Source organism: Olea europaea, unplaced genomic scaffold (genome assembly GCF_002742605.1).
Source record: "Olea europaea var. sylvestris unplaced genomic scaffold, O_europaea_v1 scaffold1850, whole genome shotgun sequence".
Classification (NCBI taxonomy): Eukaryota; Viridiplantae; Streptophyta; class Magnoliopsida; order Lamiales; family Oleaceae; genus Olea; species Olea europaea.
Window position 1 is genome coordinate 134,109 of NW_019236277.1, and position 11,473 is coordinate 145,581.

Below are 11,473 nucleotides of genomic sequence, written 5' to 3' on the forward strand. Positions count from 1 at the left end.
GGTTTTAGTAGCCATCTTGACCTATGACAAAAGAGACCTTATGATACCAACTCTTGTATTCCTTCTACTGTAGCCTTGAATTTCGCTTTTGAACATCATCTAACCGCTGATATCTTCATGCTACAAATGGTGAAAGTGCACCAACCCAAAGTTGAACTCCGCTCTAGGATGGAGCCATCCTAGTCTGCATCACAGTATACTTGTATTTGGAAAGAAAAGCCTTAACCTAGAGAGACTTTAAGGTATCCATGAACCATCATTATTGTCTCCATATGCTCTTCATGAGTTCAGTGCATAAACTGATTGATTCAACTTTCTACAAAGTACTGCCTTGTCTCGTGAGATAAATAGATCAGCTTGCCCTCGAACTTCTTATATATTTAATTGTCAATTAGCTCTTTTCTAATGCTGCCCTGAGATTGTATTTCATATCCATGGGAGTTTCTTGCCACCTAACATACCTACATCATTCGAAAGATCCAAGGTGTAATTCTTTTGAGACACAAAGATTCCTTACGAGACATAGCAACATTGGTAACCTAAGGTGCTGTAGATCTTTAATCAGAAGACATTTCAGATTTTCAAGTCCCTTCACATACTACCAGTCACGAATAACAAAAAATTATAAGGAACAGTAGTTTTACCAACATCAGCATGTAAATGATCACCTTGCCTGTGGGTGTATTCATACTTTTAAGAACAGATACATTAAATATTTCAAAATATAATGTTGGAGATTGCTTCAAACTATAGAGAGTGTACTTCAACTCCATGCAGTTCTCATTCCAGCATAGGAGACCAAAATAGGTTAGCTATTTTCAGCAGGAGGGAGTAGCACTGGTATACAAAGGGAGATGGTATGACATACCAAAACAGATCAGCAGGGACCAACATTTTTCACTGTTTTTAGTATAAAGATTGGGAGGAATACCCTAATAAGGGATCAGTAGGACATTCCAAAACTCGTCTTCCACTAAAAACTCTCTGCCTGATGTGAAGTTTGCGGATATGAGAGCTATACTCAAGAGATGTTACATCCATGTCCAAGAAGACTTTTAAGGTAAGCTGATGAAAATATTTTTGTCCTTTTTGTATTGGAGAGTATCCAAGGAACCCAAGCCCACAATTTTTTTGAAGACTTATATTTCCTAGAAGTCGGAGTATTAATAATATTTCTAGTAGAAGATCTTTCACATAGATGATTCACTTTTGGTTCATTCTTTCCCTAGGTTTGTATTTATGGGCTTAGGGTGGTGAGAGAAGGATGTCCCCTGAGTGTCCAGAAGCCACTTTTCACATAGTTAGTGGCTTGGGAAAAGAAGCTGGGTCGTTATATTAACATTCATACCTTCACTGAAAACCATGTTAGTTTACCCTCACTGATAAACATTCAAACTTGTTTGTTTTAAAAGTTCAAATATTGAAAGAACTGAATTCTGGGCATTGATTGTGGAAACCAAACATAAAATTGATGAGATTAGTCATTGAGATTCTCATTCTCTTATCTAACTCAGCCTTAAGAGGAAAAAGATCTTGGCAAGATTACATCTACATCCATATCCAAATATTTTGTGGTATTATCATTATGGAGGAATAAAATGTTTGCCAGAGCGCGATCTGTATGGCGTTCATATCTGAATCTTTTAACATGGTTTTTAGTGAGGGTAAACTAACAGCAATTCTGGAGATTGTCCCCCATTATATTCAGCTAATCAGAGTGCCCCACGGACACATGTTGGGTTTTGAGCATTGTTTCTGTGGGCAGTTGTTTACAAATAATTCTTGTATGATGATATCTGGAGTTAGCAGGTGGTGATTGTGAGTTCTTTGAGACAGAAATTGAACCTTAATTTTATCAAGAAAATTGGCTGCTGGTCTTCTGATCTCTCTTTACACTTTTGTATTCCAGGTTGTAAATGAACATGCAGATGTGCACTGCCCCGTGGTGGAGATGTCAACACAGTCTAAGCTTAGCTGCTTGAGCTGGAACAAGTATAGCAAAAACCTTATAGCCAGCAGTGATTATGAAGGAATAGTAACTATTTGGGATGCAACTACCCAACAGGTAAATCTGGAATAATTATCAATGGTAATTTTTGTTGTCGAAATATGAAAACTGTACTCTTAATTATAGTTTTCATACTTTTGGGAATTTGGTATCCTTTTTTTTTTTTTTTTAATTATTTCTATTGATGCTAATAATCTTTTTGTGCATTCAGAATCTTATGGAATATGAGGAGCACGAGAAGCGTGCTTGGAGTGTAGATTTTTCACGAACTGAGCCGTCAATGCTAGTTTCTGGCAGTGACGATTGTAAGGTACAGAAAGAACTATTTTTAATTGCTCAACTAGATATTAGACCTTTTTTTGCCTGTATCTTGCTTAAATATTTAGTGAAAGAGAATGTTTTTACCTATGAGTAGTTACATCCATACCAATCAAAACTTGATGATTTCTAGCGTTGTTTAGAATATCTTAATTGGGTACCGAGACGTTTTATCTTCGTGGGAAGAGGCATATGCCTCAAGTCAAACGATAAATAATTTAAAATAATAAAAAAATGTGTAATATGGTAATAATAAATCATAAACCATCTTTAAAAATCCCCAAGTAAACAACCAAGTAAAAGTCTAACTTGTAAACAAATACAAAATACATTAATAAAGTACCAAATAATAAGGTTTCAAATTCATAGTCATGAAACAAAATTATCCTAGGATCTTGAAGGTAATCATCTTCACCCTCTTTCTCATCACTATCGGTTTCTTCTCATTTTTCTTTTCATCATCCATCACTCGTGATCTTGTATTTCCCTTCCCCTTCCACGTAAAGATAGGTAAAAGGAATTAAAGAACTTGTAAAACATTGTAGATCATAAAGAAATAGCCCATAAAGGGGAAGCAAATAACAAAATGACCGGAAAATGCAAGCAAAATGGGCAAACAATTTTAACCTCTTGAGGCATTCTCTCAAATGTGCCTTAAAAGGCATAAGCTTTGAGGTGTTTTATAAACACCTTATGTGAGGTGGGATTCCATAGATAAGCCTCAAATACATTTTTCAAACAATGATTGCTCATACCATACAAAGGTAAAGGTTTAGAGTTTGTAACTCTTACAATGTGTAATCTTTCTTAAAAAAATTCATTTCCGTTTTTCTCTTATTTAGGTATCAAAAATTATCATTAGTTCTTGGATTGATGTAATTACAAATATCATATTTCAAATAATATTCTTTAAAATATTGTTTAATATATAAACAATACGAACTTGATTTAATAGGAAAAGTGATGTTCTTCTACAAAAGGCTGAAAGAAACCTGATAGGGTACCAACTGGAATTCAGATGAATGAGTTAATGACTTTTGATTGAACAATACGAAAATTACAGGAATGAAATGACAAAAAGCCTATAGAAGGCTGTAACCGAGAACAACTCTACTATCTTCAAAAATTGCTTGCCTCTGGCATTTTTCTACCATTATTTATAGCCTAACTCTAACAGATTTTCCTAACAGTAAATCCTTTCTAACGGATTTTAGTTTTCCTAGCTAGCAATACATCCTTCTTGGGCCTTCTAGAATAAGTAAATTGAATCGGGGGCCTATCAATACCCCCGGGTTCGTAAGACACCTTGTCCTCAAGGTGGAAATTTGGGAAGTGTTGCAGAATTGAGTCGACTGATTCCCACGAAGCATCAGAGGTTGGAAGGTCCTTCCGTTGTATTAATACTTCCTGACCTGGGGGATTTTGATGTACTCCCAAGACTTGATCGGGTTCTACCATCCATTCGAGGTTTGCATCTAGGTGGGGAGGAATTAGCTGGCAAGGCTTCTATCACCCCAACTGATTTTTTTAGTTGTGACACATGGAAAACCGGATGTATTGTTGTCTCAAGGGGTAACTTCAATTGATAGGCCACGGGGCCACTGCGCTTCGTTACCTCATATGGACCAAAGTACTTTGGTCCTAATTTTTCACTCGGTTTCCTGGCTAATGATCTGAGTCGATACGGTCGGAGCTTCACATAGACTAAATCTCCTACTGCAAACTGGACATCCCTTCGGTTACTAGCTGCAGCTGCTTTCATTTTGTCCTGAGCACGAAGGAGGTGGGACTTTAATTCCTCTAGAACAACGTCTCTGTCTTTGAGCTGCTGCTCCACCGAGTTTACGGCTGTTTTCTGGTTGCCATAGCGGATCAAGGGAGGAGTATCCCTCCCATAAACGGCTCGGAAAGGAGTTGTGTTTATTGACACATGAAAAGTTGTGTTATACCAATATTCTACTCAAGGTAACCAAGTACTCCATGTTTTAGGCTTGTCGTAGGTGAAGCAGCTCAAGTAGGCTTCCACGCATATGTTCACAACTTCTGTTTGCCCATCGGTCTGTGGATGGTAGGCCGTGCTTCGCTGGAGATAGGTTCCTTGCAATCGGAAGAGTTCTGTCCAGAAGTGACTTAAGAACACCTTGTCTCGATCTGAAACTATAGAGCTGGGAATACCATGGAGTCGCACAATTTCTTGGACAAAAACTGTTGCTACCCCAAATGCAGTGAAAGGGTGTTTAAAGGGCAGGAAATGTGCGAACTTGCTTAAGTGGTCTACCACCACTAGCAACGAGTCATACCTCCCTGATTTAGGTAGTCCCTCCACAAAGTCCATCGAGATATTGTTCCAAATCTAGTGCGGAATTGGCAGGGGCTGAAGCAGTCCAGCAGGGGAGAGAGCTATACTTTTATTTTGTTGGCATATTGGACACTCATCTACAAACTTCTTGATGTCTTTCTTCATTCCTGACCAATAAAGGTTACTGGTCACCCTTTTGTACGTTCGAAGGAATCCGGAGTGGCCTCCCACTAAGCTACTGTGAAACTCCTTAAGTAGTGTAGGAATCAATGTTGAAGTATGGGGAAGCACGAGTCGTCCTTTGAAAAGCAGCCTGTCTTGGTTGACTGAAAACCTTGGATGTGCATCTGATCCTCTTGTACTTCCTTCTTGATTTTTGAGAGTAGGGGATCATTATTGACTTGCGCACTAATTTGTTGTTCGTCCATGAGTACTGGGAATGTGAGGGCTGCAAGTTCCGGTTGAATGGGAATGCGGGATAAGGCGTCGGTAGCTTTGTTTTCCACTCTTGGCCGGTATTGTATCTCAAAGTCATAGCCCATCAGTTTGGTGACCCATCGCTGAAATTCCCTCGGGATGACTCGCTATTCCAGTAGATACTTTAGGCTGCGCTGATCAGTACGGACAACAAATTTCCTTCCCAACACATGGTGCCTCCATTTTTGAATAGCCAAGACCACTGCCATCAACTCCCTCTCATAAATGGATTTCTGCTGCGACCTTGCTAATAACACCTAACTGAAGTACGCAATGGGTTGCTGGTTTTACATGATGACTGCCCCTATCCCATGCCCTGAGGCATCGGTCTTAATGATGGAAGGTTTAGAAAAATCAGGGAGAGCCAATACTGGAACTGTGGTCATTGCTAATTTCAACTTTTGGAATGCTGCCTCTGCTTCCTCATTCCAATTGACTGCATCCGTTTTTAGTTGTTGTGTGAGCGGCCAAGAAATAGTGCCATATCCTGCCACGAACCTTCGGTAATATCCTGATATTACGCGGAGTTGGCCACCCGACCATGGCTTCTACCTTAACCTGGTCTGCTGCTACTCCTGCTGCTGAAACTAAGTGACCCAAGTATTCGATTTGTTGTTGGGCAAAGAAGCATTTCTTGGCATTAGCGTACAACTGGTGCATCTGTAGGGCAGTGAAGACCGTGTCCAAGTGCTGTTCATGAGTCGCTGAGTCTTTACTGTAGATTAAAATATCGTCGAAGAAGACTAGTACAAATTTCCTTAGGTACCTCCTGAACACGTCATTCATTAATGATTGAAATGTAGCCGAGGCATTGGTAAGGCCGAATGGCATTACCAAAAATTCATAATGCCCCTCGTGTGTTCTAAAAGCTGTTTTATGCACATCTTCTTTTCGCACCCGAATCTAGTGATACCCCGATTTAAGGTCTATTTTTGAAAACACTATGGCTCCATGAAGTTCATCCAACAACTCGTCGATGACTGGAATGGGAAATTTATCTGGAATAGTCGCCTTATTCAGTGCCCTGTAGTCAACACAGAACCGCCAGCTGCCATCTTTCTTTTTGACGAGTAACACGGGGCTGGAAAATGGGCTAGCACTGGGTTGAATTATCCCTGCAGCCAACATCTCTCCCACCAATCTTTCGATCTCATTCTTTTGGATGTGGGGATACCTATATGGTCTGACACTAATAATAGGCTCCACCCCTTCCTTGAGAGGAATTGCATGGTCCAAGTTACGGGTAGGAGGTAGCCCTACTGCTTTTGTGAAGACCTGTTTATATTTTGTAAAAGTTTCAACATTTCCTCCGGTACCCCTTCCTTTTTCCTGTCGTCCTTACTCCTTGGCTCCTCCACCTCTACCAAAATCCATTGGCCTTCATTCTGCAAGGCATTCACCATTGCCGTAAGAGAGACCCCTGATTTATTTAGCCCCTGATCACCCTTAATCGTCATCACTGTATCACCCATTTGAAATCGCATAGTTAGCGATTTCCAGTTAACCTCCATACTTCCCAAACCAGCTAACCACTGCATTCCTAACACAACGTCTGTACTGCCTAGCTCCAAGGGTAGGAAGTCCTCTGATAGTCAATCCCTGCATTTCCAGAACGATCCCCTTGCAGATCCCCCTTCCTTTAACTGATTCCCCTGTCCCCATGATAACTCCATAATAGTTCGTGACTGTGGTAGGGAGCCCTAATTCCTGGACCAATTTTAGAGCTATAAAATTGTGAGTTGCCCCACAATCAATCAGCACAATTACCTCGCGTTTCCCAACGGCGCCCCTTAGCTTCATGGTCCTTGGAGTAGTTAAGCCCACCACCGAATTGAGCGACAGCTCCACCACGTTTACCACCTCCAATGGGTGCTCCCCTACCGGAATTTCGAAATCCGATTCACCTGCATATTCGTTTTCTTACACCAAAAGTACCCTTAACTCTTGATTTTTGCACTGGTGTCCAGCCGTGTATTTTTCCTCACATCTGAAGCATAACCCTTTTTCTCGCCTCATCTTCCATTCGCCGTCAGTCGTTCGCTTCACCGGAACTTCCCTTCTGCTCGCAATCCTTTCCTCCACCGTTACTGTCTTTGTCTTTGTGGGAAATAGGTCTGGCCTGGAAGTCGCTGGGTTGAGTTTATAATTCCTTGGGGCTACGGGCTCTCTTCCTTTTTTAACAATCCAGTTTCGGTCTTCAACTCTTTGGGCTATTTCCATGATTCGGCCAAAAGGACTCCAACAGACGGACCTCAGCTCTTATTTCAGGTTGCAGGCCATTCACAAACTTACTCTCTAACACTTCATTAGAGATTCCCTTCAACGGAGCTGCCAAGACTTCGAATGTGCATCTGTATTCGGCTACTGTTCCGGTTTGATTTATGGCCAGAAATTTCTCACATAGACTACCCTCCTGTGTTGGTCTGAATCGGAGTAGTTCCTACTTAAACTGCTGCCAATTCCGAAATGGGTTCCTCGCCTCCATACATTCCAGCCACGACAGAGCATCTCCATCCAAGCTCACTCCGATCGCTCCCATTTTCTCCTTTTCTGTCAGCCCGTTCACATCGAAATATCTTTCTGCGCGGAATAGCCACCCGTCAGGATTCTCCCCGCTGAAAATGGGCATTTCGAGTTTTCTCACTCTTCACCAGCCATCACCCTCCTTCTCCTGTTCCACGGTCATTGTCATTCTTTTTTTTACTGTTTGGTCCTGATTCTTCTGGCCATTTTCCTCGATCCATGGTGCGTGGTCCCCCACCGATCCTAGGTGTATGTTAGGAGGTATCGCCCCTCCTGTTATACTCCAGACCCCCCTTCTTCAAAGCTGTCATTCACTCCTGATTTTAAATCGGACAGTGCTGCAACAGTTTTCCTCATTTCCTCCATGGATTGTAGCATTTTAACTACATTCTGGGACAGTTGCGCAAATGACCTCTCCAACCTCGGAAGTCGCTGCAATTCTAGTTTCACGTCCTCCATCTCTTTCTCCATTAATTCTACCCTGCCTTCTGTTTTTTTTTTTTTTTTTTGAGCCATTAGGAACAACGTGCTCTGATACCAATTGATAGGGTACCAACTGGAATTCAGATGAACGAGTTTATGACTTTTGATTGAACAACACGAAAATTATAGGAATGAAATGACAAAAAGCCTATAGAAGGCTGTAACCGAGAACAACTCTACTATCTTCAAAAATTGCCTGCCTCTAGCTATTTTTCTACCATTATTTATAGCCTAACTCTAACAGATTTTCCTAACAGTAAATCTCTTCTAACAGATTTTAGTTTTCCTAGCTGGCAGTTCATCCTTCTTGGGCCTTCTAGAATAAGTAAATTGAATTGGGGGCCTATCAAAACCCAAGTAACAATAAGATAGCTTTACATAAAGCAGCTTTGGCTGCTCGCCTGCTCCGGCAAAATGTTCTAGTTACTTAACCCTTGTTTTGCAAGTGTTTAAATTATAAACCTTTTTTGTGAAACCACTTTTTATCCACACATCTCATGGGGACCCGTAAGCACTTCTCACTTATCCCCCACTTTATATATTTATAATCTAAACCAATTATATACAATTACCAAACATGCCATGAATGTTATCTTCAAGTATTATTTTGGCGTCACATATAGAAACTTCTTCCCACATATTTTCATGTCTCTTTATAGGTTATAAATGTAAGATAATGTTATCAGCCACCATACATGCATCTATATGCAAGCAATATAGATTGGGCGTTGGTGGTTTTTGGTTGTAGATTTGGTCTCTTCACGATCATACATAGCCTTAATGTGATGTCGTGAACCAAAAAGATTGTGAGGTTAAATTAATATAAGTTGAAGCTGTAGTCTCGATAAAGTGAGTCGTCCATGAATTAGTAGTTTTATTTCACGGTAATGCAGGCGTTATTCGTTATTTTCAATTTGGGTATCCTACACTGTTTTCTGTACATTGAACTTTAACTTTTGTTGTACACATTTTGGTGAATCAACAGCTTCTTGACCTCTCATCCTTATAACAATGATTGCCTTCTATTTTTCATACAAATCCAGGTCAAAATATGGTGCACAAAGCAAGAAGCTAGCGTCCTCAACATTGATATGAAGGCTAATATATGCTGTGTAAAATATAATCCTGAGTCTAGCCTATATGTTGCGGTAAAAATCTATTTCTTGCTCCCTGTTTAAACGGATTTTTTTAATATTTATTTTTTATTTTTTTTATTTTTTTATCCTTTCCTTCTTTCATTTTTTTGGTGGGAGCGGAACTGGAAAGGAGTTATATAGATATAATGGCTGTTCATATCCGTTCAACATTGTGGAATATTTTCTTAATTTTCTTGTGAAGGCATGTAAGTAGGTGATCGACATTATCCATGGTAGTGATCTGCATATGTGCATGCTCATGAATCTTGTTGCGTCCATTTCTTAGCTATTTGCGTTGTTTGTTCAATCCTGTTGATAAATTGTGATAGAGGTCTATGAGACTTCGAAGTGAATTCTTGATATTTTTTGGACGAGGCAAAAGAAATGACTTAGAAAAGCAAAGCAGTAGACTATGGACATGAGGTATCATCCTTGAAGTACATCCAGTACGAAACTGCTGCTTCAGGAATCCACAACTTATTTATCTTTCATTTTTATTTTCTTTGAAATAAGATATGATTGAGAGCATACGTTGTAATATATTATGCAGGTTGGCTCTGTAGACCATCACATCCACTATTACGATTTAAGAAACACCTGCCACCCAATTCACGTGTTCGGTGGCCATAAAAAAGCCGTTTCGTATGTAAAATTTTTGTCCAACAATGAGCTTGCTTCTGCATCAACCGACAGCACTCTTCGAATATGGGATGTCAAAGAAAAATTGCTTGTAAGATTCACGACTGTAGATATATTCTTCAATACGAACTGCAATAACTATCAATGGAAGCAAATATTCATTGCCAATTACATTCGTCTTAGATGTTTATCATTTTTGAAAATATATTGGTGATTGATGTTTTCAGGTTCGTACATTTAGAGGGCACACAAACGAGAAGAATTTTGTTGGTCTTACAGTAAATAATGATTTCCTCGCTTGTGGCAGTGAAACAAATGAAGTGTGCGTCTACCATAAGGTTAGTTGATACTGCACAAAACATCTTGCGTATGTTTTGACACTCTGTACTAGACGGCATAATGAGTCGAGAATGAGTTTCTTTCTTATTTTTTTGTTACGTTTTGGAACCCAGGCCCTTGCTAGACCTTTGACATCCCATAGATTTGGCTCTCCCGATTTGGATGAAAGTGATGAAGACGCAGGATCTTACTTTATCAGTGCAGTGTGCTGGAAAAGTGAAAGTCCCACTATGTTGGCGGCCAACAGTCAAGGTACAATTAAAGTTTTGGTCCTTGCAGCTTGATATATATGTACAGTTACTGGTAGCGACTAAATTTTGTAACAGAGAACATACTTTTTTGATTAATTTGATCATAATTCTTTAGAATTTAAATAAAGCAAGCGTGGATGTTTGTGTACCTGGAGAAATGATGAACTTGAAAAACTTGTACAAATGATGAATTTATCAAACTTACGTTTGAATCTTATTTGATCATTGTCCAACGTCACAAATTTAGAAACTTTCAAACAAATATAGCTTGTGGAGAATGTCTGACCTTGATCTATCTATTTATTTATTGATTGACTTGGAAGTTTTTTAAAAGAAGAAGAACCAACCTCAAACCTTGAGAATGTGTGCTTGAACTTAATTATTTCCAAAGTTGCCATATACTTCTTCATTGGATATTGAATTATAATTTATAAATGGTTTATAATTTGAGTCAAAATTAATATTTTAATTTGGAACTACGAATTCATAATTATTACTCACTATTTATAAATGATTTATAAATTTACCAAAACGAGGTTTAGACTGGCTTGGACTTTCAGTTGTAGTTAAGAACTTAGTTGTGATGTTCAGGTAAATGATTAATAAAAGAGTCGAAGTTTTGATACCTCATTGCCTAGATTGGAATGGCATTAAAGCTAAGCTACGTCATGAAGAAGTTCGTGAAACCTAATGGAAGAAAGAAAACGTGGACATGAACTGGATGCGTTAAGGTGTGAAAATAAGCTTGACCTAAAGATGAAAGAGGAGAGGACCATGCACACGACACGAGTTTTGATTGATTTATGCAAAGGTCTAAAACAATCTTGCATTGAAACATATACATCATAAAAAAAGCTTTGGAAAAAGAAGATCAACCTTTAATCTCTGGAACTTTCCAACCTTCAAACTTCATCTTTCTTTATTTTTATTTCAACACCCAATGATGAAGAAATTTGCTGCGTGTTCTTGCAATTCGAGGACGATCTAAACATTTAGCAGG

General features: G+C 39.3%; 1 pseudogene; it reads left to right on the plus strand.

Annotated features, from left to right (window-relative positions):
* The window catches only part of LOC111378664, a 14,811-nt pseudogene extending 4,113 nt beyond the window's left edge, over positions 1-10,698 (plus strand).
* Positions 10,699-11,473: the final 775 nt, after the last annotated feature.